The sequence below is a fragment of the Armigeres subalbatus genome, chromosome 2, assembly GCF_024139115.2.
Source record: "Armigeres subalbatus isolate Guangzhou_Male chromosome 2, GZ_Asu_2, whole genome shotgun sequence".
NCBI classification, from domain to species: domain Eukaryota; kingdom Metazoa; phylum Arthropoda; class Insecta; order Diptera; family Culicidae; genus Armigeres; species Armigeres subalbatus.
In genome coordinates, this window is record NC_085140.1 from 238,808,960 (window position 1) to 238,834,785 (window position 25,826).

Below are 25,826 nucleotides of genomic sequence, written 5' to 3' on the forward strand. Positions count from 1 at the left end.
TAGTCCCCGGCGCGATTCGAACGAACTGGAGTGTTCGCTCGAAATCTTCACACAGTTTTGCACACCATCCACCGTTGCTTTTGATCTAGGATATCACTTTGTAGGCGGCAAGGATGGTGATCGCTCGAAAGTTCTCACACTCCAGTTTGTCGCCTTTCTTGTAGATGGGGCATATAACCTCTTCCTTCCACTCCTCCGGTAGCTGTTCGGTTTCCCAGATTCTGACTATCAGTTTGTGCAGGCAAGTGGCCAGCTTTTCAGGGGCCATCTTGATGAGCTCAGTTCCGATACCATGCTTACCAGCTGCTTTATTGGTCTTTAGCTGTTGAATGGCATCCTTAACTTCCCTCAAGGTGGGGCTGGTTGGCTTCCATCGTCCGCTGAACTGACGAAGTCATCTCCTCCGCTGCCTTGACTTTCACTGCCTGTACTCTCAGCGCCATTCAGATATTCCTCGTAGTGCTGCTTCCACCTTTCGATCACCACACGTTCGTCCGTCAAGATGCTCCCATCCTTATCCCGGCACATTTCGGCTCGCGACACGAAGCCTTTGCGGGATGCGTTGAGCTTCTGATAGAACTTGCGTGTATCTTGAGAACGGCACAGCTGTTCCATCTCCTCGCACTTCGCTTCTTCCAGGCGGCGTTTCTTCTCCTGAAAAAGGCGAGTCTGCTGTCTCCGCTTCCGTCTATAACGTTCCACGTTATAGCCTCACCTCAAGAGGGACCGTATTTAGAAAATTGCCACCCCTCCCATACTTTTGGGCAATGAAGTATATATCTCGTCCTAACTGAAAATACGTACTAAAGAAACACCTTGAGTTTCATCCTAAGTCCTCCCATGATTACCTTTAGGTACTACTTCGGAAGATAGGAACGAACTTTGAGCCTACTCCGCACTGGCTAGCGCATTCCGTTTTAGCACTTTGGCTTCCCTTCGTGGCCCACTTCTTGAGCCCTTTGGCCTCCCGCTTCCTTAGGGTTCCACTGATTAGGTCTGATTGAGCTCCAGCTACATTCCGAGTGGAGATAGCTTCCGCTTCACTGGCACCCCAGCGACCTGAAGTTGGAGCGTTCGCACGTCACGATCTACTCAACTAGTCCCCGGCGGTGGATCTAGCCTGCTCCGACTACCGATTTTCCTAACTAAGTCATTGAGCCGTTCAGCTCCCGCCTCAATCTCGATCGCGAACGACTCGGACAGTCCCTGGCAGCCTACACCGACCAGAAGGTCCTTGACAGTAGGAGCTCTTTCGCAACCGGCCGCGACACCATGCTATGCATCTTCGCGGGCAAATGTTGTGCCAATCTTGAAAAACAGCATTTTTTCGATTTTTGTTTTAAATCTTAAAAATACTTGAAGCCGTCAAAAAATATGGGTTCTTTGGCGAAGATGACCTTAACTAAAATAAATAATCGATTTAGCGTTTTTCTTATGAGAAAGGTCAATTGCGTCGTTGGGAGCTAGCGTTTGTGCTTCTTTTCATTATCGACATCTATCTTCCGCGGCAAAGCACTCCATCGCTCATGGTTCGCTTTTCTCAATTCGTGCTTCGTGCTTTAACCTCGTTGCGACAGCATAAGGGGGGAGGAGGGTTGGTTAAGCCGCTAGCCCGAACCTACGCAGGTACTACGTGAGGCACCTGTGGGCTCGTGGCCTGGATCAAACCAAACTTTAACTCTCCACATGGTATACTAGTAAATGCCGACATACTTAGGCCCAGGCAATGGGTCTACCAACCCTTAATCGAGTTGTTCCACACCCTCTGCCATTTGACCACCTTTGCTGCGTTGACATTTCTTCGACCATTACCGTTGCCCCTGAGGGCGTAGGATTTCTCGTCTTGCTTGACCACCAACTTGATGGACATGGATGTACTCCACGAGATACGGCTGATGACATCAGTCTACGAGTACTCTCCAGCTCTCAGGGGTTGCAGTTTGCGCTCAACGCCGATATGTAGACTGGACCTCCGTACCGTAGTATTGAAACCGCCACGCTTGTCAGTAGCCTTTGTTTGCTCAAGCACCTCACCGAGCTGTTCGATAGTTGTCTAGGAATTGTCTTGTAGGTGATGTCTCTTAAACTTTGTTGAATTTCTGTTATAGGTTTTGAGACAAATAATGTAATGAACTTTGCAGAGCCGCGTTAGTAATCTCTAAAGTAGATCACGGAGGATGAAGGATTATATTGTTTACTTATAGTTTGTGTAAGCATCTGTAATTTATAATCGAAATTTATTAAAGCGGCAGGACTGCTTGTTTTATTTTTAAAAAATTAAAAAATATAACGGAAAAAAATCTACGAATATAGAAAAAAAAAAATATAATTTCTCCAAAACCCACGTACTGCTAGATCTTATTGGACCAAATAATTTAACTGAAGTGGATCGGGCTATACACGGCATCGCTATCGGGCCAATTCGGATTACGAAAAATCTACATCTAGAGGGGATCTGACGATGATTTGGAACCACTATTCAACCAGATTGTATTGATAAAATCCCACTCTCCCAATTCCACATAGGACCTATCATAATTATGAAAAAAACTACTTTGAAGTGGGTTGGTTGAAAGCTGGAATCCCCATAACACATATTCGAACCAATGAAATTCAACTCTGAAGTAAGTCTTTGGATGGTTTGGAGACCCCACTGAACCAAGGTGGGTCAATGAAATTCAGATCTGAAATAGGATCGATTTTCGGAATCGCAATCAGACCTAGTCGGATAAACAAAAATCAACATCTGGTGTGGCTTAATCAGTGGTTTGAAGGAACTAACAGACTTAGTTGAATCAATTAAAACCAAATCTATGGCTTTTAGACCTTGTTGGGTCAAGTGGATTTGTTGGTTGGTGGATGAAATCACCATCGGATATATTCGGATCAAGGAAAATCCAATTCTGGATTGGGTCTGTTAATGATTTGGAAGCACTTATGCACATAGTAAGGTACTTTAAAATTGGCTATCATCGATTAGAATCTTATGCACAATTGTATAGCCCCTAGAGTTTATTGCTGATTGTTTTGCTTGATAACCCTATTCAACTGAAAACTAAGAAAAATGCTCCTTAAGATGAATAAAATGCTCCATAAACAAATAAAAAATGCTCCTTAACGAAACTTAAACGAAAAAAGGGTTCCGTAAAAAAATGAAATTCAGAAGATGTAAAGCTATGTCCATTTAGAATCCGGAATAATAAAATCATCTGTATCTCGGTAACGGATTGACGTACAAAGAAGGTTTATACATCAAAACAAGGGTAATTCACTGTACTTTAAGAAAAAAATATTGATACAAATAATTTCTTCTTGTTTCTAGTTAAAATTCGCACCTTCTTCTTTATTTCTCTCATTAAAAGTTGCACACCTCCGGAGTCAACTTCTTTGGCACATTTGTTCCACATTTTGGTCATCTGAATCGCGTCCCGAGCTGTTTTTCCACTTTTTCACTTTTCTTAAGCTTCCGCTTCATTACTGCCCAAAATGTCTCGATGGGCCGGAACTGTGGGCAGTTGCGTGGATTTATGTTTTTATCGATGAAATCTTCGTTATTATCGCGGTACCACTGGATGACTTCCCGGCTGTAGCGGCAACTCCCCAAATCTGGCCAAAACTTCACGGGACCTTTATGGGCTTTATGGAAGGTCGAACGCGGTTTTTGAGACATTCCTCCTTGTACAGCTTCGAGTCCATCGTCTTATTCGTCACAAATACTTAGGTCTTTGCTTCACAGCTGCATATCCCTTGCCAAAATAATCTGTTTTTTTTTTGCAAGTTTGTCCAAAAATGAAACTTAAACTTCGCAGGAACTACTCCTCGTGCCGTCACCATGTAGAATTTTTGGCTAGGAAGCTGTCCGAAATCCATTTTTACGTAGGTTCCATCGTCGATGAGCAGGATTATCAACGTGGGTGTGCAGACTTTTTTCTCTCTTGTCGGCTTCCATCTGGAATAATTTTTGACACGCTGCACTGAACTTCGTGAAATTTATACCACAGCAAGTGGGCGCCTAGGTAGACAAACCGGTCACTTTCCGTGCCGCTGCAATACAATAAGTGATTCCAGATTCTAAATGGACATTGCTTTAAATGAGTAAAATGCATTCACAATACAAACTGCACGTGCTGTTTAAGCATCCACTGCCACGTTCCTTCAGGTTTATTTTTGTAAGGCGACTATTTAGCTCTTAGTTTTGAAAGTAGTCTCACTAGCAGTTTTTTTGTGTGCTTTACAATTTCGAGGCGGAGGATTGCCAATCCGGAAATGGCGAGCTCGATTATCCACTTCCTGTGCATAGTGTATCCAAATACAATAGCCACACGAAATACATTGAATTAATAACTGAGGAAATGCTAATCATAGAATACTAAGCTAAAAAACTGGCTCAGATCCAGTAGGAATGTAGAGCCATTAAAGAAGAAGAAGACAATTCCGAGTTCTTCAAGTCGTGTGTGGTTATGCGGGAAAGTTAATGAATAAACCGATTAGCATATTAAATGCAATGTGATTTTAATGAAATTCGTATTTCCAAAAAAAAAATATTCGATGTGCAATTGTCTGGGACGTCTGTTTGTCTGTGAGCCATGTGCTCAATTTCGTAAACAATGCTTTGAATAGCCTGTTGGCTAAGATTACGTTTTATAAGTTTATGGAGCATTACATTTCTTTTACGGAGCACTGTTTTTCGTTTAAGGAGCATTTCCTCAAATTAATGCGGGCTTGGTAGTCATATGGCTACTGCTTCTGCCTCATACGCAGGAGGTCGTGGGTTAAATCCCAGGTCCGTTCCATTCTCCTACTTTGTATCTTTCTCTTTATTTCTCATGTTCTAACAATCGCTAGAACTGGAAATGGACTTCCATACCGTTTCCATTACTATTCCTATACCTTCAACTTGAGTATTCTAACAGTAATCTGCTAGAATTGGAAACGAACTTATATAGCTCGTTTCCTACATCCAATTAGAAATTCCATCAGTTACCTTCTCCTATCTATCACTTTGGCAGCTCGTTAACCAAGACGGACCTCTGCCTCTCCAACCTAACCCATAAATTCCAACAAATTCCGCATGAACTCGTGGCAAGTGCAGAGGTATATTCGGCTTGCAGTGGGCGTGTGATTGCATCATCATTTCCTCCCCCTTCCCTACATTGACTTGCATTCTGACGTGGCAGGCGCCAGTATGACCTAACAAATGAGATCACCAGTACTTGTACATTGAAGATGTGTGCTAGTCCCAAGCAAACATCTGTTGGTTCCCTGTGCAAGAACAGCTGATCTGGTCATAATGGAGTAGCAACTACGAGCAGTCAATCAAGCTCAAGCTCAAGCTCAAGCTAAGGAGCATTTCCTCAAATTAAGGAACATTTTTCGTTGGTTTAAGGAGCATTTCTTTATTTTAGGGAGCATTTTTCTTAGTTTAAGGAGCATTTTTTATTTGTTTACGGAGCATTTTATTCATCCCAAGGAGCATTTTTCTTAGTTTTTGGTTGAATAGGGTTACCAAGCAAAACAATCAGCAATAAACTCTAGGGGCTATACAATTGTGCATAAGATTCTAATTTATGATAGCCAATTTCAAGGAACTTTTTGAACTATTTATAATAATTCTTTTGTCAATATACTGCGCAAATATCATTAATTACATAGCAAATCTTTGCTTTTTTAAGGAGCATTTTTTATTGTTTACGGTACATTTTTTTCGTTTTTACGGTACGCTTTTCGAATGTTTACGGAGCATTTTATATATTTCAAGGTAATTTGTTAGATAATTTAAGGAAAGTGATCACTTTTTTAAGGAGCATTTTTTAAGGTCAATTTAATCTGTTTAATTGGACATTTTTTGGGCTGCCCAGAAATCCCTCGATGCAGATGTCGATGATACTCTATATTTTTCGGGCTACATGGAGTTTTGCCTAATAAAACGCGCAAATTTATCTCATTTTACACAAACCCCTAACCCTCATTCCTGGTATCAGTCATAGGAGCAAAAGGGCTGTTCGGAATTTGGTCAATCGGTTGGAAATGGATGTAGACCTCTGTCGGAGCCTCTTCCCAATAAAACACATAATAATTGCACTTTTCTTTTTACATTTTATTTATTTTCTTCTTATTGTTTTTCTTCTTCTTTCTCTAATTTTTTAACCACTGATCACAATCACTTCCATTTCTATCAACATCCATCTTAAAACTGACACCTCTCGAACGTGCTGCTCAAAGGCTCTCTGCTCAGATTCCATCTCTCTCGTCCTCTCCCACACGAACATCGTGATGACTATCGAAGGTCACACATCTCAGTTTTCGATAACTTTTTAATAGAGTCTGTACTCAGATTGCACTGCTAGGAATATCTGAACAGATTTGAGTAGTTTATAACTATCGCTGATCACAAATTAGATTTAATTTCAATTGAGCTCATCTCTATCCTACATCCTTCTTCACCCCTACTCTTTAATCAAATATACTACGTAATATTTTCTTTTCATTTGTCTTGTTAAAATCTTTTTTTTTTTATTTAACATAAATTCAATACACATATAGCTGCATCATGAGAATATTAAATTAACAGTACAAAACATAAAATACAATGCCATTGCTTAATATTATTAAATATATTTCGTGAAACCTGCTTCCTTTTTTCATAACCATTTGACCATCATAGCAATGTACCTGCAAATACGAATAGTTTAATGAAGTGTCAATTACAGAAAATACTTACCAAAAATAATTAATTTAAAAATTTCCATGCGCACCAAATGGTGCACCAGAATGAAAGGATAAAAAAAAGCCTAAAAAAAGAATTGACAAAATTAAAATATGAAACAATAAATATAAAATAATTCACTTTCACTAATTTCAAAAATTAGATCTTTAATGTTAAAACTTTTTGCTTAGTAAAATATTCTAAACACCATGTATCAGAATAAAATTGTTAACAATTTGTTAGTAATTATGCGATTCTTATTTTGCATATTTCCATACCCCGAATTCAACGTTCTTTCAGAGACACACAAAAATCCATATATTGATTTTAATATCATCTACAATAAATAACTAACATTGCAGTATACATGTTCTATTTCATATCAAAAGCTATTTCTGATTTCGTCCATGCCTTAATTGAAATAGCTTACAGAAAATATTCAACAAAATGCATGCATTAAACTTACCAGGCTCTCGAAAATCAATATTGCATCAAAACCAGAAGAAAATCCAACAATATTCTCAGTTCATCTCAGTTTACATTTTCTAACACTATACACATGGCAACAGCTGATATTATTCATGCAGTCATAAAAAGAGCTTACAATTCGGAGATTATACGTATTTCAATGGAAAATTAATGAATCAAACGTCCTCTCAGAGACGCAGCAACCTATACGGAGATTGGACTTTCTTTCATGTGATCCACCCGGATCAAACGTCTTTTCAGTGACCCATCAACCCACTCAGAGATTGAACTATCTTCCATGGGATCCACCTAGATCAAACGTCCAATCAGAGACGCACCACCTCTTATCAAGCGTGTTCAAATACAACAATTGTTCACATTTACTCAATTCCAAACACTATTAACATTGCAACAGCTGATCTTGTTCATGCAGCCATGAGTAGAACTTACCAGGCTCTCGAAATTCAATCCTGCATCAAAGCCAGAAAAATTCCAACAATATTCTCAGTTCATATCAGTTTACACTTTCTAACATTATTCACATTATTCATGCAGTCATGAGTAGAACTTACCAGGCTCTCGAAATTCAATCTTGCATCAAAACCAGAAAAATTCCAACAATTTTCTCAGTTCATATCAGTTTACACTTTCTAACACTATTCACATGGCAACAGCTGATCTTGTTCATGCAGTCATGAGTAGAACTTACCAGACTCTCGAAATTCAATCTTGCATCAAAACCAGAAAAATTCCAACAATTTTCTCAGTTCATATCAGTTTACACTTTCTAGCACTATTCACATGGCAACAGCTGATCTTGTTCATGCAGTCATGAGTAGAACTTACCAGGCTCTCGAAATTCAATCTTGCATCAAAACCAGAAAAACTCCAACAATATTCTCAGTTCATATCAGTTTACACTTTCTAACACTATTCACATGGCAACAGCTGATCTTGTTCATGCAGTCATGAGTAGAACTTACCAGGCTCTCGAAATTCAATCTTGCATCAAAACCAGAAAAATTCCAACAATTTTCTCAGTTCATATCAGTTTACACTTTCTAACACTAGTCACATGGCAACAGCTGATCTTGTTCACGCAGTCATGAGTAGAACTTACCAGGCTCTCGAAATTCAATCTTGCATCAAAACCAGAAAAAAATCTAACAATATTCTCAGTTCATATCAGTTTACACTTTCTAACACTATTCACATGGCAACAGCTGATCTTGTTCATGCAGTCATGAGTAGAACTTACCAGGCTCTCGAAATTCAATCTTGCATCAAAACCAGAAAAATTCCAACAATATTCTCAGTTCATCTCAGTTTACATTTTCTAACACTATACACATGGCAACAGCTGATATTATACATGCAGTCATAAACAGAACTTATAATTCTGAGACTATACGTCTTTCTATGGGAAATTAATGAATCAAACGTCCTCTCAGAGACGCAGCAACCTATTCGGAGATTGCAGTTTCTTTCATGTGATCCACCCGGATCAAACGTCTTTTCAGAGACGCACCAACCCACTCGGAGATTGGATTTTCTTCCATGGGATCCACCTAGATCAAACGTCCACTCAGAGACGCACCAACCCACTCGGAGATTGGATTTCTTCAAATATTCCACTCTTTTCAAACGTGTTCAAATACAACAATTGTTCACATTTACTCCATTCCTAACACTATTCACACTGCAACAGCTGATCTTTTTCATGCAGTCATGAGTAGAACTTACCAGGCTCTCGAAATTCAATCTTGCATCAAAACCAGAAAAATTCCAACAATTTTCTCAGTTCATATCAGTTTACACTTTCTAACACTAGTCACATGGCAACAGCTGATCTTGTTCATGCAGTCATGAGTAGAACTTACCAGGCTCTCGAAATTCAATCTTGCATCAAAACCAGAAAAATTCCAACAATTTTCTCAGTTCATATCAGTTTACACTTTCTAACACTATTCACATGGCAACAGCTGATCTTGTTCATGCAGTCATGAGTAGAACTTACCAGGCTCTCGAAATTCAATCTTGCATCAAAACCAGAAAAAATCTAACAATATTCTCAGTTCATATCAGTTTACACTTTCTAACACTATTCACATGGCAACAGCTGATCTTGTTCATGCAGTCATGAGTAGAACTTACCAGGCTCTCGAAATTCAATCTTGCATCAAAACCAGAAAAAAATCTAACAATATTCTCAGTTCATATCAGTTTACACTTTCTAACACTATTCACATGGCAACAGCTGATCTTGTTCATGCAGTCATGAGTAGAACTTACCAGGCTCTCGAAATTCAATCTTGCATCAAAACCAGAAAAATTCCAACAATTTTCTCAGTTCATATCAGTTTACACTTTCTAACACTATTCACATGGCAACAGCTGATCTTGTTCATGCAGTCATGAGTAGAACTTACCAGGCTCTCGAAATTCAATCTTGCATCAAAACCAGAAAAAAATCTAACAATATTCTCAGTTCATATCAGTTTACACTTTCTAACACTATTCACATGGCAACAGCTGATCTTGTTCATGCAGTCATAAACAGAACTTATAATTCTGAGACTATACGTCTTTCTATGGGAAATTAATGAATCAAACGTCCTCTCAGAGACGCAGCAACCTATTCGGAGATTGCAGTTTCTTTCATGTGATCCACCCGGATCAAACGTCTTTTCAGAGACGCACCAACCCACTCGGAGATTGGATTTTCTTCCATGGGATCCACCTAGATCAAACGTCCACTCAGAGACGCACCAACCCACTCGGAGATTGGATTTCTTTAAATATTCCACTCTTTTCAAACGTGTTCAAATACAACAATTGTTCACATTTACTCCATTCCTAACACTATTCACACGGCAACAGCTGATCTTGTTCATGCAGTCATGAGTAGAACTTACCAGGCTCTCGTAATTCAATCTTGCATCAAAACCAGAAAAATTCCAACAATATTCTCAGTTCATATCAGTTTACACTTTCTAACACTATTCACATGGCAACAGCTGATCTTGTTCATGCAGCCATGAGCAGAACTTACCAGGCTCTCGAAATTCAATCTTGCATCAAAACCAGAAAAAAATCCAACAATATTCTCAGTTCATATCAGTTTACACTTTCTAACACTAGTCACATGGCAACAGCTGATCTTGTTCATGCAGTCATGAGTAGAACTTACCAGGCTCTCGAAATTCAATCTTGCATCAAAACCAGAAAAATTCCAACAATTATTTCAGTTCATATCAGTTTACACTTTCTAACACTAGTCACATGGTAACAGCTGATCTTGTTCATGCAGTCATGAGTAGAACTTACCAGGCTCTCGTAATTCAATCTTGCATCAAAACCAGAAAAATTCCAACAATATTCTCAGTTCATATCAGTTTACACTTTCTAACACTATTCACATGGCAACAGCTGATCTTGTTCATGCAGTCATGAGTAGAACTTACCAGGCTCTCGAAATTCAATCTTGCATCAAAACCAGAAAAATTCCAACAATATTCTCAGTTCATATCAGTTTACACTTTCTAACACTATTCACATGGCAACAGCTGATCTTGTTCATGCAGTCATGAGTAGAACTTACCAGGCTCTCGAAATTCAATCTTGCATCAAAACCAGAAAAAAAATCTAACAATATTCTCAGTTCATATCAGTTTACACTTTCTAACACTATTCACATGGCAACAGCTGATCTTGTTCATGCAGTCATGAGTAGAACTTACCTACTTACCTACCGACTGCGCCATTGTCGGAGCCTCTTCCCAATAAAACACATAATAATTGCACTTTTCTTTTTACATTTTATTTATTTTCTTCTTATTGTTTTTCTTCTTCTTTCTCTAATTTTTTAACCACTGATCACAATCACTTCCATTTCTATCAACATCATCCATCTTAAAACTGACACCTCTCGAACGTGCTGCTCAAAGGCTCTCTGCTCAGATTCCATCTCTCTCGTCCTCTCCCACACGAACATCGTGATGACTATCGAAGGTCACACATCTCAGTTTTCGATAACTTTTTAATAGAGTCTGTACTCAGATTGCACTGCTAGGAATATCTGAACAGATTTGAGTAGTTTATAACTATCGCTGATCACAAATTAGATTTAATTTCAATTGAGCTCATCTCTATCCTACAACCTCGAAGGAAACCATATGGAAATTCTTAATTATTTCGTCACTAATCAATCTTCACTGAGTGTTAAACATAACGACTCCGGATGTCCCTGGGTGGTCGCAATAGTGACCAAAAATTTACTAATTATAATGTGGTTATAAAATTTTATGATTGTCAAATAACGGCCTATCCTGAAGATCTCTGAAAATTCGGAATAACAGTCAAAACGAAAACCACTCCATATAAAATGTTGATGTGAAAATGAAGCAAGGGGCCGTCCAGAAACCACGTGGTCATATAGGGGGGGAGGGGGGGTTTGGAAAATGACCACGATAAGCCACATGGGGGGAGGGGGGTGTTGCTCTCGAACCACGTGGTTTTTTTAACACGAAAATTTTTGGTAAATAACAATAGCGGTGTAAAAAATACAAATCATCAAAATTTAATGATTTAATCATTAAACGCAAAGCGCATCTTAGGGCCGATGCCCACGTAGCGTCTTTTCAACTCAGTGTTAAAAAGAATTTAGAAAACCCGGTAACGCAGCGTCGGTCGCAACGCCGATGCATATCTGAGTTATTTGGCCAACTTAGCTTTAGATCCTATTTCCATAAAAAAAATAAACGAAAAAGCAGGTTGCGTTTCAGTCTCAATTTTCACCAAAAAAAATTGGGAAAGAAAAATGAAAAAATATTTTCTAAAAATTCCGCCGCAGATGGTTTTTGGCATCACGCCGCCGACACTTTTGCATCAACGGACTACAGCTACAATTTTGAAAACTGTTCATGTTTTTACAATAATTCAAGAAAAATCTTCAAAAGAATGTCTTGTGGATATTCAGGAAAAATCCAGTAAAAAAATTTCCTGTAAAAACTTTGACCTTACTTCATACAATCCTGATAAAGTGCTAGCATTCAGAATGTTTTTGAACAATTCTCTCTGGAAAATTTTGCTACAAATTGGTCATGAAAAAAAAACAAAATATCGCCAGTGTAAATGCCGAAAAAATTCCATGTGAATTCTGTCTGAAAATTCAAAACAGTCTCGTGGGAAATACATATAATTTTTGGTGGAAAAAAATGTTCATATTTTCATATTTTTTTTACATTCTAATGAATTTCTTCGACAAGTTCTTCCGAATCTTCACCAGAAATTCTATTTCATTTCCAAAATAAGTTTTTCGAGCATTTTAGGGAGTGCACTTAAAAATGTTTAGTCTCCAGTTAGCCTTACGAGCAAAGGCATAGGATTGCCAATCCGAAGATGACGAGTTCGATTCTCGTTCCTGTCTAGGATGTTTTCGGGTGTCAAACATTGTTGACACCCTAGGTATAATGTATCCTTCGTACTTGCTACACAAGATATATAATCGTACAATTGCTGGCATTTAAAACTTTCAATTTATAACTGAGGAAATGCTAATAGAATAAACTAAGTTGAAAAGCAGACCAACTTCCAGTTGGAATATGGAGCCATAGAAAAAGAAGAAGACTTCTAAATTTTTCAAGAAAAAATCTTCTGAATTTTCATGAGAAATTAAATAGCCAATGCCACATGAAACACTTTGATATTACCGTTGATTTTTTGTTTTTGGATTTTTGTTTTCAAATTTGGAATTTTGAAATGAAATTTTTTACGCTCTTTGTGAGTTCTATCACATTTTCTAAATTTTCCAAATATTTTTTTTATTCGAGGCATTATTTAGAATTTCCACGGAAGAGTCTATGGATTATTAGGGTGGTTCAAAAAATCGATTTTGCTCCACAGTGCTCATCCGATTCTTCATCATGTTCTGAGTGTCCTCTGAAAATTTGAGCTCATTTGGATTTAAACTGATTTAGCACAAGCGATTTCAAGTTTGCATGCAAATTAGTATGGGGAAATTTATTTTTTCAGTATACTGTAAATGACGCTTCCGTATTGAGCGCAGGTTAAAAGAAAACCTACATAGCTAAAAAGAATACTCAACAGCTTTCACCCAACGAAAACCGCATGGTGATTAATCGCCCCAATAATTAGTAATCGATTTTAATACAGGTTGCGAATCTTTAGTCATGATCGTTAAACTTCTTTGAGGGCATCACTGAAATGTGCAGTGCAACATAGTAGCCTGAATTTGTGTGTGCTATCTTTCGCGCCACGAGCAGCAATGTTGCCTGTTGGCAGCAATGTTGCCTGTTGATGAGTTATGCAATTAGCTCCAGAAAACCACGGTACAGATTAAATTCGATTACTAATTATTGGAACGATTAATCAAGATGCGGTTTTCACTGAGTGAAAGCTGTTAAGTATTCTTTTTAGCTATGTAGGTTTTCTTTTAACCTGCGCTTAATGGGAAAGCGTCATTTACAGTATACTGAAAAAATAAATTTCCCCATACTAATTTGCATGCAAACTTGAAATCGCTTGTGCTAAATCAGTTTTAATCCAAATGAGCTCAAATTTTCAGAGGACACTCAGAACATGATAAAGAATCGGATGAGCACTGTGGAGCAAAATCGATTTTTTGAACCACCCTAATGGATTATCTTCAAAAAATACTTTGGATTTTCAAAGAATAAATCTTTAGAATTCTCAAGGTTCGTGTTTTTTTAATTTGCACCATAAATTCTTCCAAAATTTCATGGGAAATTCATTCTTCTTCGGAAAGTCATTTTGATTTCTTTGTAGGTTCAGCTAAACATTGCTTTAAATCTTTACCATGCAAAGAAGCACAAGAAATGATTTAAAAATTTTAAGGAATTTTCACATCAGAAAATCTTTAAAATTTTGATTTAATTTTCTAAGGAATTCCTATTGGAATTGCTTCTAAAGTACAACCTTCACAAGTACTACAAAAGTGCAATTTTTTCGTTATTTCCACTTGTAAAAACATCGGAATATCCTCGGGAAATTCATTATTGGTGTTTTAGATGAACTTTTTTTTCGATTTTCTACTGGAAAATCTTAGGAATTTCCATCGGAAATATTTTGGTATATTCCAAATAATTTCTTTTGGAAATTAAAAAAAAACTGCTGAAAATTTCTAAGATTTTTTTTGAAAAACGAAAAAAATTTCCATTGGAAATTTAGAAGAATTTCCTTTGAAGATTCATTAAATTTGCCCAGGATTTTGAAAAAATCTTTAGAGATTCTGTAAAAAAGTAAGCTGGATTTTTTCTAATTTATGCCGGAAGTTCTTCGAATTTGATGTTTATTGAATTTTCATGCATTTAGGAGCCTTCTACGGATTCTTCTAGTTCTTCAAAATTTCTACCGAACCTTTTTTAGGAACTTTTCCACAGAATTTCGAAAAAAAATCGTTGAAATACTGAAGATTTTTCCGTGGAGACTCCGAAGAATTTCTTCTAACTATTCTGAAGGGTTTCCCTTGCAACTCCAGAATAATTATTCTTGAAAATTAGGAAGATCTTGGAATTTAAAATTCATCCAAGCAATACATGTAGGCAATTATTTAGGATTAAGAAGCCTAGTTCTTATGATATTGAATAATTAGGCTAATTGATCGAAAAATTGATTAATGCACCTAATTAGAACATTTAGGTTCATTTTTAAATTTTTCGATCAATAATGCACAAAATTCTAGTAGTGCGTATGAAAAAGGTTATGACATAGAGAAGTTTGCATTTAAAAAATCAACATGAAATTCTAAATAAAATACTTTTTAAATTCATAAAAGGGTCTTAGAACTAAGAAGAGTCCGGCGATATGAAAAAAAGTGGCAGTGTTCCAGATAAAAACACTCCAATTCCTAAAACAATCTAGGGTAATAAATAGTGTTATAATAACGATTGAAATTGAATTCCAAAACAAATCTCAACCCTTTCAGGACGGATGGGTCATATATGCCCAGCGTTTTAGATTGGCTATTAAATCACAAAGAGAGCTAGACCACCATTTTCTTCAGTAAAATTGTTCATCTAGATATTGGTTTTACAGAAAAAAATGGGAGCTCAAATTTGACTGACCCTGAAAACTCAGTTATCCGAAACTTTGGGAAGATTTCGATTCTAAGAGCATGCAAATGAAGTTGAAATGTTTGAATCATTCTGAACACTCAGATAAGATGGGTCATCCTGAACGTTAAGCCAGTGATTGCTCTCAAGTTCAGCCCACGACTTCTCGGGTGATCAATCATGACATTTGTAATGTCTTCATCATCGGTATGTACCCAATCCGATGAAATAAGCATATGATCCTAATTTCCATTAACATGAGATCTAAGAGACAAGGTACCCAAAATTATCTTGAGTCAACATTAAGCTGCACAATGACTATGCCTTTTTTGTAGGGCCTTAGAAGCACTGGGTTCACGGACTTGAATGATTAAGTAGTTCAAACATTACGACTTCCAGGACGTTTTTTAAAACCTAAAAGTTTTGTATAACCTAAGTCGAGTCAAGTACGAAACACTGAAGACGACCTTACTGTTGGGGTCGAAATACGTATCTGTCAAGGTACAATCAAGTGGTGGAATTAAATGGGAAGGTACAAACTCGTCTTATGACAAGTATAGACATTCCATTAAAAAGCTCAATATAATTTTTTTAACTAAAAAGTCTGTAGTAGCTTGTACAAATAACAATTGCCATATCAACCCAATGGACCTAATGGGATATTATATCATACATCATTCAAAATTTGGTTAATTGGATAAATCGAATGATCCGAACTCCAAAATGATAATTGATCTATACTGCCGCTAACCGCAAGTCGAGCACATCCCAAGCAACCAGAAGTTCAGATTTTACTTAAATTTACTCATAACCGAACTAATTGGTTCACTATGGTTCACATCAAGTTCCAAGCATCCTTAACGGAACTTTAAAGTTCACTTAAAGTTCCGTTACATACAAAAAATTACTTAAAATGAGAGCTGATTAAGCCAAAATAGCCCTTCTTATCCGAACTTCTGGTTGCTCGGGATATGTATATGGAGGCCCATATACAGATGTGCTCGACTTGTGGTTAGCGGCAGTATAATACATTCATTCTTCTATGAGTCCACCATTGACTGAAGCATATTCGAGATATGGAATAGAAGTTCCTTGGGAAATTATTCGAAAGACATCAGAGTGAACGAGAAAATATGTTTAGTATGGCATCATTGGATTCCACGAGTCAATATCAAAATAAAATTTCAATGAAGAATTAGAAATTTTGAGAGATGAGCCAGCTCTAGATTATTTATTAGAGAAAAAATAGAATCTTCGAAATAATGAAAATTTATAATTTCCATGCTGGGTTTTAGTTTGATTTTGAATCAGTTGAATTTGTCCATCTTCAAAATTGATCGGATTAACCATATGTTTTAGTTACATAGGTTTTTAAAAACCACGTGGTCAAAGGGGGGGGGGAGGGGGTCTGCCAAATGACCACGATAGACCACATGGGGGGAGGGGGGGTTGAAAATCTTCAAAAATATGACCACGTGGTTTCTGGATGGCCCCCAATGTTCATTGTTTGTTGGACCTTTGGACCAATTCATAGTCAGTATTTGGTTATTACATGGCCCATAACTAATAAATTCGTTCTATTTCTTATAAAGCAAGCATTAATTTTGGCGCCCCCTGAAGGCTCGCTATTCAAAAAGTATATCGTTATTAAAAAAAAAATATCGCTGTTCAAAAAAAAATGCAATATTATTGCGCAGATTCCGCCTTATTAGACCCCTGCGCGAAAATTATTTGCGTGAATCTTTTTCCCGTGTCACACAAATAAATGAATTAACACTGTTTGCTGTTTGTTTGGGTAAACAAAAACACGTATGTCAGATAAATAACAACAAAAATAAAACAATTACAAATATAGTTTGAATGTATTGGTGCGCACGCTGAAAATTAAAAGCAAAACGAAGTTGCGCCAGAGTCTAAAAATTGATGCAACGGGCAATAAGGTAATCAAAGTTTTATAATTAACTTATTTGTAGTATAAAATGTATCTTTTTTCAATTTCGGTATTAGGTTCGTTCATTTCTTTTTGGTATCAGAGTCATCCAATTATTTGGGTGTAGAGACCTTAAGATGTTTTTGGTGCGTAGTATGAAAGGGTACAGCAACTAATAATCAAAATTTCAAAGTAGTCAACAAGAGCTATGTTGATATAGGAACACATATGATATATTATTTATTCTCAAGTATTCTCGATCATCCAAGAACTCCATGGAACTCAGACCTCACATTTACCAACTCAACCTCAGTTTTATCCCTTTTTTGGTATTCTTGGTTGTCTAAGATTTCCATGGAGTTAGGACATCAGATCTACCAGCTCAACTGAAGGCATTTCCGGCGTATTCATAAGCGCTATAGACCCATGTTGAGTCTATAGCGCTTATGAATACGCCGAGTGCCCTTTGGGGTTTAGACTTGTCTTTTGTTATACAAAGCATTAAATGCGCTCATGGCATAAGTTCTTGGTCTTCCATATGTAGAGTACGACTTCAAGATCTAACCGCGTAGCCAGAGATCTATTGGCCTGTTTCAAAAGTGATACATACCCTATATGGTCCTCCAAAAAAGCCCTGCAGTTAAGCCTTGATGGCTACATGCGTATTCATAATTCAATCGACCTGTTTCAAAAGTGGTACATGCCCTCATGGTATACATAATAGAATGCGCAGTTGGCATATTTTCATGATCATCAAAAAAACCCTAGAGTCCTTAAGATCTAAACGAGTAACCAGAGATCTATCGGTCTGTACTGAAGGTGGTACATGCCTTTTAGGGTACATAGAATAGAATGCGTCCATGACACATCTTCATGGTTTTCCAAGAAACCCATGAAGCGAGGCCTCAAGGTCTACATGCGTAACCAGATTCCAATCGACCTGTTTCAAAAGTGACCCTAAGTAGCTTCCTAGATTCCTATACAGCCCTACTGATATTGCCATTGATAGCTAGAAAAGATAATTACTGATACTTTATAACTATGCAATGCCTCATTCTTTCTGTATGTTTTGATTAATATAAAACTTTCAATCAACTGTTGATAATGGAGAATAATTAAAAAATAGCATTTTTATATAGGTCCTTAATACCAACACTCGTAACAGAAGTCTCGGCCGAATGAAAAGGCAGCCGCCCCGGCATGGCATAGGTAAGCGAAACAGAATATTTTATGCAAACATTTGTTTAAAACTCAGTCATTTTGTCTCACCCACAGTAACGCAACATCGTTCCGATAGTCCACAGAATTCCAGTTCCGGATCTTCCCCAGTCATGTCCAACAGTAGTTCTAGTCCGGCGCCTCCCTCGAGTAGTCCTAGTCCACAAGAAAGCCCAAAAAACTGTAGTTATATTTATAGAGATTGATTATTAAATAAACCCCCGCCACCACTGCGACCACCACCGCATCATCCAAGCAGAAGCAGCAGCAACAGTAGACCCGGTGTCCCATTCCAGCACGATGACAGCGAAGAGGCAACAACAGCGGCAGCAGCAACGGAAATGACATCCGTCATTCTACGCAACAGAAACAGCCAAAGCAGTGAAACCAACAACAGGAAACTGAATCGTCTTTCAACATCGTCCTCCCTTTCGATCATCACACCGCCCACGACTCCGAAACGTCCGGTCGGAGGTCGGCTCAAGATGGCACTCAGCCTCTCGCTGGCGCACAATTTCAACCAGAAGTTGGCCAACCTCAACGATAAGTGGAACGACTTCAGCTTCATGCTGAAGAGCAACGCGGTCAAAAGTACAGCACGGAACGATTCTTACCACTCGATCGAGTCAGCAGTCACCTGCACGGCTGCCGATCTCGAAGCCGGTAACCTAAGTGGCGGTGGAGCAGCGTTCGACGAGGAAGAGCACGAACGAAGGAGAAGACTTCGCAGAAAGGGAGTAGACGGTGGCACTAGTGGGTTGTGGAATAGTAGTAGTAATCATCGGCAGTCGCAGCAGCGGCACAAGACAAGCAGACTGTCCCCGCGCCGCAACAGTGCCAGCGGGGACCCCAAGGAGTTCGACATGTTAGTACTGAAAACTACGGAAAACTTAGAGGATAATGAGAGTTTTTAAACACGTGGCTTCCATTGCGGTTGAGTTGATTTTTTTGGCTTTTGCTGAAGCTTTTGCTGCGCGTTTCGTGTCATTGTGCCCGTAGGTCGGACCGTTGGTCAAACACAGGCACAAACGGTAAACCTCAAATCGATGAGAAACGATAGACACAATAACGGGAGTGCTTATCGGGCACGAGGAGAAATAATTTAATCGCTTTCATTCGCTAAAAAAAACGTAAAGCAACAATTAGGGTAAATGCATCCGCCTAAGTTTAATGCGCATTTAAAGGCTAAAGAAAAAGACACGCATCCATTTCAAACTGATATTATATAGATCGGAAATGTCTTGTGAGAGTAACGCAGAATACTCGAGTGTAAATACGATAAACAGTGCATATATATTATAATCTTCAAACTATTAGGGATTTTTGCATCAAAAATAGTATTGCAGTGTGTTACAAGTTACACTGCGCGTTGTAATTGCTAGATAAGCAGAAAACTATATAGGAACACATTTTTTGCCGCAGTATTAAAGAGAACAGATTCTAATACACAGTAAGGAGAAAACCAAAACAAGGTCGACGGGAAGCCAAGTCAAAGCCTCGAACACCGACACTTTTTCATCATCACAGTAAGTACATTATCCATTTATTGGCTCGAGTTACTTTTGATTTCGCCTGATTTCGTTGAACTTTAGCATACCTGTTATCAAGCCAAACTTTAGACTACTGCGAGTTATGATTTCCAATAAGGTTGTGAGGTGATTCAAAGAAAACTGGCAGAATTAAAAATCAAAGGGAGCACTCCCAAAAATTTCAAATGCTCTCATGTGAAGGTCTTCCTATGTCCGTCCCAAAAAAAAATCGTTGAAACCAAATATTTTAAATTGTTTAATTGTTTAGATCTTAGATAGATCCAGGACATTTGAATAAATGAGCCTATAATCATCCAGTTGGTGATAGTTTAACATTATATCGCCAAAGGCACTGTTGAAGAATGAGAAAGTACTCTCTTTATAAGTAAATTTGTTCAATTTGCACAAAACGAAACGAATTTAACACAATCACTCTATACCCTAAAACCCAAGAAACTAGAAACATGTGCAACATTTTGAGGTCGTAAATATTGTCGAATTCTCGTTAGGAAAGGATTCATCCGGAGTGTATCGAGTTTTACCGATGCTGAACAATTTTTCGTAGCTACAGTTAGTAGAGAACTTAGGTTTTTAACCGAACATACCGAGGAAGCAGGAAAAACTTCAAGCCAAAAACTGATTTATTCTCTGCTTAGTTCTGGAGTTATGCAGAAATTTCTGTTTCATTTGTATGGGAGCCCCCGTTTCCAAAGGAGGGAGGAGTCTCGAACCATCTTAAGAACCTTCCCCGGTCTCAAAAACCTCTACATACAGATTTTCACGCCGGTCGATTCAGTAGTTTCGGAGTCTATAAGGTACTGACAGACAGAAATTCATTTTTATTCTATCATTTCAAGCGATAGAATCGCGTCGCGACTGTCGCGTCGCGTGTGTTTGGGGGAACCTTAATTCTCACCGAGAAAATCTAATCCCCAGTAAGTTTTTCAAATTTTCAACGACAAATACTCTTAAGTTACTACGGGAATTTCTTTGAAATTTTCACTGAAAAAATTAGGTCACCACGGAAAATTGTTTGAAAATGAAAATTTCAACAAGAAATTCTTTGAATTTCAACAAGGAATTCAACGGAAAATTGTTCAGAATTTTCTTCATTGAATTCTTCGGGAGTTTCCCAGGAAACTCTCTGAAATTTCCATAGGAATTTCACAGATTTTTTTTAATTTTCTGTGGTAAATTGCTCGGAATTCCCACGAAGAATTTTCAGCGGAATTTCAACAATATTTTTGTTCTTTTTATTGTTCATAAGCCGTTCTTCGGACACTCTACGAGAAACCTTTAAAAAAACGAACGACCGAAAGTCATTCAGCGGAACGCGATTTGGCCGAATGCCACTTTGCCGAATAACACGTTACACACATTCTCAGTAAAATATTTGCTGTATCTCAGCTACTGAAACGTCACTTTTACTGAGATCTCGGTAAAAATCATGTTTGCTGAAACTCGGCGATGCCCACCTCGGGAAAATAAACAAAAAATGCTGAGAACTCGGCGAAAAAAAATTAAGTGTTTAAGCCGAAAGCCATCTAGACGAACTTAATTTGGCCGAAGCATTTATTAGGTCAAAAAATGCCCTAACAGGTCATTTGGCCGAATAGGTCGTGGGCGAAAATTGCATTTGACCGAAGTGGTAGTTTTGTAGGAAGGGCTGTTTGTTCGCAAATACCATTTGCTGAACGGGTAATACGGCCAAAAATGTCGATCCGTTCGGCCGTTCAATAGGTCAAATTGCCAAAAAATGTCTCCTCATTCAGCTAAATGGCCCTTTCTGCCAAACGAGAATTTCGCCCAAGTGGCATTTTTAGCCAAATGAACTATTCGGCCCAACGAATTTTTCGGCAATATGAGCAGTTAGGTCAAACGACACTTTCGGCCGCACAACCGTTTCAGCCAAATAACATTTTCGGTCTTATGACTTTTCCTGCCAAACGACCATTTCGGCCAAACGAATATTTTGGCTAAGTGACATTATCGCCATATGTCTGTTTCACCCAAACTGTTTTCGGTCAGGTGAGTTTCGGTCTAATGGTTTGTTCGGCCAAACGACATATTCGGAAAATTACCTTTCGGCTATGTAGGCTTCGGCCCAACGGCCCTTCCCCGTCAAAAATTTGATTCCAACGTGAAACTATTTGATTTTTAATGATTCTTATCAATATGATTTTGATTTGGAATAATCATACATTAATATATCTGATGCAATTGCTCTTTCATGGTCCAAACGACGATTTCAAATAATTCCTATGAAATCATTATGAAGGGATGAAAAAGGGTAATGAAGACACGTAAGTGCCACCACGAATCATTCGATAACTTTTGCAAAGAACTTACAATCAACAGTGTTGGCATTGTTATTTTTTTGCCATAAAAATTGATACAATTATTTTTTTAAGCACACTTGTAACATTTAAAAGTGAAAACCCAGTGACCCGACTACAAATCAGTACATGTAAACTAATAAGGAATGATTAAAATTGATAATTTTTTTCAGGTTTAACCATTCTGTTGTACGGGTAGTATGCCACTCTGCTAGTCTTTGAATCACCCAAACAATCTATGCTTTACGAATTTATTTCATTATTATTATTATTATCGTCATTATTTTGTAGAAAAAGTATACCGGATACTCACTGATTAGTTACTATGTCGAAAATAATAGAATATTACAGAATCCGAACCAACTAATGACAAAAAACATGATCTGAAAGTTAGTTAATTTTTTTTGAAGTTATGTTTTGGTTGTTGAAATCGTTTCATTTTTCGTGTTAAGTAGGAATAGGTGAACATACTATAAAACAGTTTTTTTTTGTCTAAATTTTAAGTAACATCCGGTAGTAACCGGAAAGAATCATTTAGTCTGATTTATATTTTTCAAATTGTGCACCAGTCAAAGTCTGTAAAATATAGGTATTGAAGAATCCTCAAAAGCTGGCAACGTGCAAGAGTGAAATTAGTTTATCGAAATTTATAGGCACCTTTGGTTTTATGATGGGTTTATTTTCCCTTTGTTTTAGTTATTCAGGGCAAGCTGTGTCAAAACGTAGTGCTAAGTATGATTTTTTGATACAATATATTTATTTTCTTATAGATTTGTTAATTTGGCGTACCTATATCACATTCATTCATTTCATTTATTTAGTTAACATCTAAACAGATAACACTGAATCAACAATTTGACGCCACAATGCACGGTTCGAGGCCGCATCTCTCCATCCTCGGATACGCCCCACGCTCGCCAAGTCGTTCTGCACCTGGTCTGCCCATCTCGCTCGCTGCGCTCCACGCCGTCTCGTACCTGCCGGATCGGAAGCGAACACCATCTTTGCAGGGTTGCTGTCCGGCATTCTTGCAACATGTCCTGCCCATCGTACCCTTCCGGCTTTAGCCACCTTCTGGATACTGGGTTCGCCGTAGAGTTGGGCGAGCTCATGGTTCATTCTTCGCCGCCACACACCGTCTTCTTGCACACCGCCAAAGATGGTCCTAAGCACCCGTCTCTCGAATACTCCGAGTGCTTGCAAGTCCTCCTCGAGCATTGTCCATGTTTCATGTCCGTAGAGGACTACCGGTCTTATTAACGTCTTGTACATGACACATTTGGTGCGGTGGCGAATCTTTGTCGCCCGCAGTTTCTTCTGGAGCCCGTAGTAGGCCCGACTTCCACAGATGATGCGCCTTCGTATTTCACGACTAACGTTGTTGTCAGCCGTTAGCAAGGATCCGAGGTAGACGAATTCCTCGACCACCTCGAAGGTATCCCCGTCTATCGTAACACTGCTTCCCAGGCGGGCCCTGTCGCGCTCGGTTCCGCCCACAAGCATGTACTTTGTCTTTGACGCATTCACCACCAGTCCAACTTTTGTTGCTTCACGTTTCAGGCGGGTGTACAGTTCTGCCACCTTTGCAAATGTTCGGCCGACAATGTCCATGTCATCCGCGAAGCAAATAAATTGACTGGATCTGTTGAAAATCGTACCCCGGCTGTTACACCCGGCTCTCCGCATGACACCTTCTAGCGCAATGTTGAACAACAGGCACGAAAGTCCATCACTTTGTCTTAGTCCCCGGCGCGATTCGAACGAACTGGAGTGTTCGCCCGAAATCTTCACACAGTTTTGCACACCATCCACCGTTGCTTTGATCAGTCTGGTAAGCTTCCCAGGGAAGCTGTTCTCGTCCATAATTTTCCATAGCTCTACGCGGTCTATACTGTCGTATGCCGCCTTGAAATCAACGAACAGATGGTGCGTTGGGACCTGGTATTCACGGAATTTTTGAAGGATTTGCCGTACAGTAAAGATCTGGTCCGTTGTCGAGCGGCCGTCAACGAAGCCGGCTTGATAACTTCCCACGAACTCGTTCACTAATGGTGACAGACGACGGAAGATGATCTGGGATATCACTTTGTAGGCGGCATTAAGGATGGTGATCGCTCGAAAGTTCTCACACTCCAGTTTGTCGCCTTTCTTGTAGATGGGGCATATAACCCCTTCCTTCCACTCCTCCGGTAGCTGTTCGGTTTCCCAGATTCTGACTATCAGTTTGTGCAGGCAAGTGGCCAGCTTTTCCGGGCCCATCTTGATGAGCTCAGCTCCGATACCATCCTTACCAGCTGATTTATTGGTCTTTAGCTGTTGAATGGCATCCTTAACTTCCCTCAAGGTGGGGGCTGGTTGGCTTCCATCGTCCGCTGAACTGACGTAGTCATCTCCTCCGCTGCCTTGACTTTCACTGCCTGTACTCTCAGCGCCATTCAGATGTTCCTCGTAGTGCTGCTTCCACCTTTCGATCACCACACGTTCGTCCGTCAAGATGCTCCCATCCTTATCCCGGACATTTCGGCTCGCGGCACGAAGCCTTTGCGGGATGCGTTGAGCTTCTGATAGAACTTGCGTGTATCTTGAGAACGGCACAGCTGTTCCATCTCCTCGCACTCCGCTTCTTCCAGGCGGCGTTTCTTCTCCTGAAAAAGGCGGGTCTGCTGTCTCCGCTTCCGTCTATAACGTTCCACGTTCTGCCGGGTACCTTGCTGCAGCGCAACCGCCCGCGCTGCGTCCTTCTCCTCCAGAATCTGTCTGCACTCTTCGTCGAACCAATCGTTCCGTCGACTTCGACCCATATACCCGACGTTGTTCTCCGCTGCGTCGTTAATGGCTGCTTTAACTGTACTCCAGCAGTCCTCAAGAGGGGCCCCATCGAGCTCACCCTCTTCCGGCAACGCTGCCTCGAGATGCTGCGCGTATGCAGTGGCGACATCAGGTTGCTTCAGTCGCTCTAGGTCGTACCGCGGCGGTCGTCGGTACCGAACATTGTTGATGACGGATAGTTTTGGGCGCAGTTTAACCATCACCAGATAGTGGTCAGAGTCGATGTTAGCGCCACGATATGTCCTGACGTCGATAATGTCGGAGAAGTGCCGTCCATCAATCAGAACGTGGTCGATTTGTGATTCTGTCTGCAGTGGTGATCTCCAGGTGTACCGATACGGGAGGCTGTGTTGGAACCTATATCACATGTCCTGCTTATTTTCCTTTTTTCTGTTTCGCTATCTTCATCATTAACATTTCAACCATGGGAAAAGGTATACAAAAAGTCAATTCAGCATCAACATTTAAAAAAGATAAATCATTACAACTAAGATACGCACTAGACTCAACAAATTCCTATTAAATCTCACTCATTCATGCAAACATACGCTACATCTGTAAGTACACTGTATCTGCATCAATAGTTTAGGGCTGACACTTTTCAATGTAGTCAAGCTTGAGCTACTCAAGGGTGAGGAAACATTGAGAGTTGAATGCTGGTGAAAATTTTCGTCCCCCGGAAGAATTATAGCAGGTACTTTTATTGACATTCAAGAG

The 25,826-nt window shown here is 39.2% G+C and overlaps 1 protein-coding gene across 4 annotated transcripts in view; it reads left to right on the forward strand.

Annotated features, from left to right (window-relative positions):
• The window catches only part of LOC134211975 (semaphorin-1A), a 597,712-nt gene extending 574,663 nt beyond the window's left edge, over nucleotides 1–23,049 (forward strand). For 3 of the 4 annotated variants that reach the window (XM_062689410.1, XM_062689411.1, XM_062689413.1), the window contains 2 exons: nucleotides 18,337–18,406; nucleotides 18,473–23,049. The gene's annotated coding sequence lies outside the window, so the exon portion shown is untranslated. Of the gene's footprint in view, nucleotides 1–18,323; nucleotides 18,407–18,472 lie in introns of all 4 variants that reach the window. The other variant, XM_062689412.1, reaches the window with a different exon arrangement.
• The last annotated feature ends 2,777 nt before the right edge of the window (nucleotides 23,050–25,826 follow it).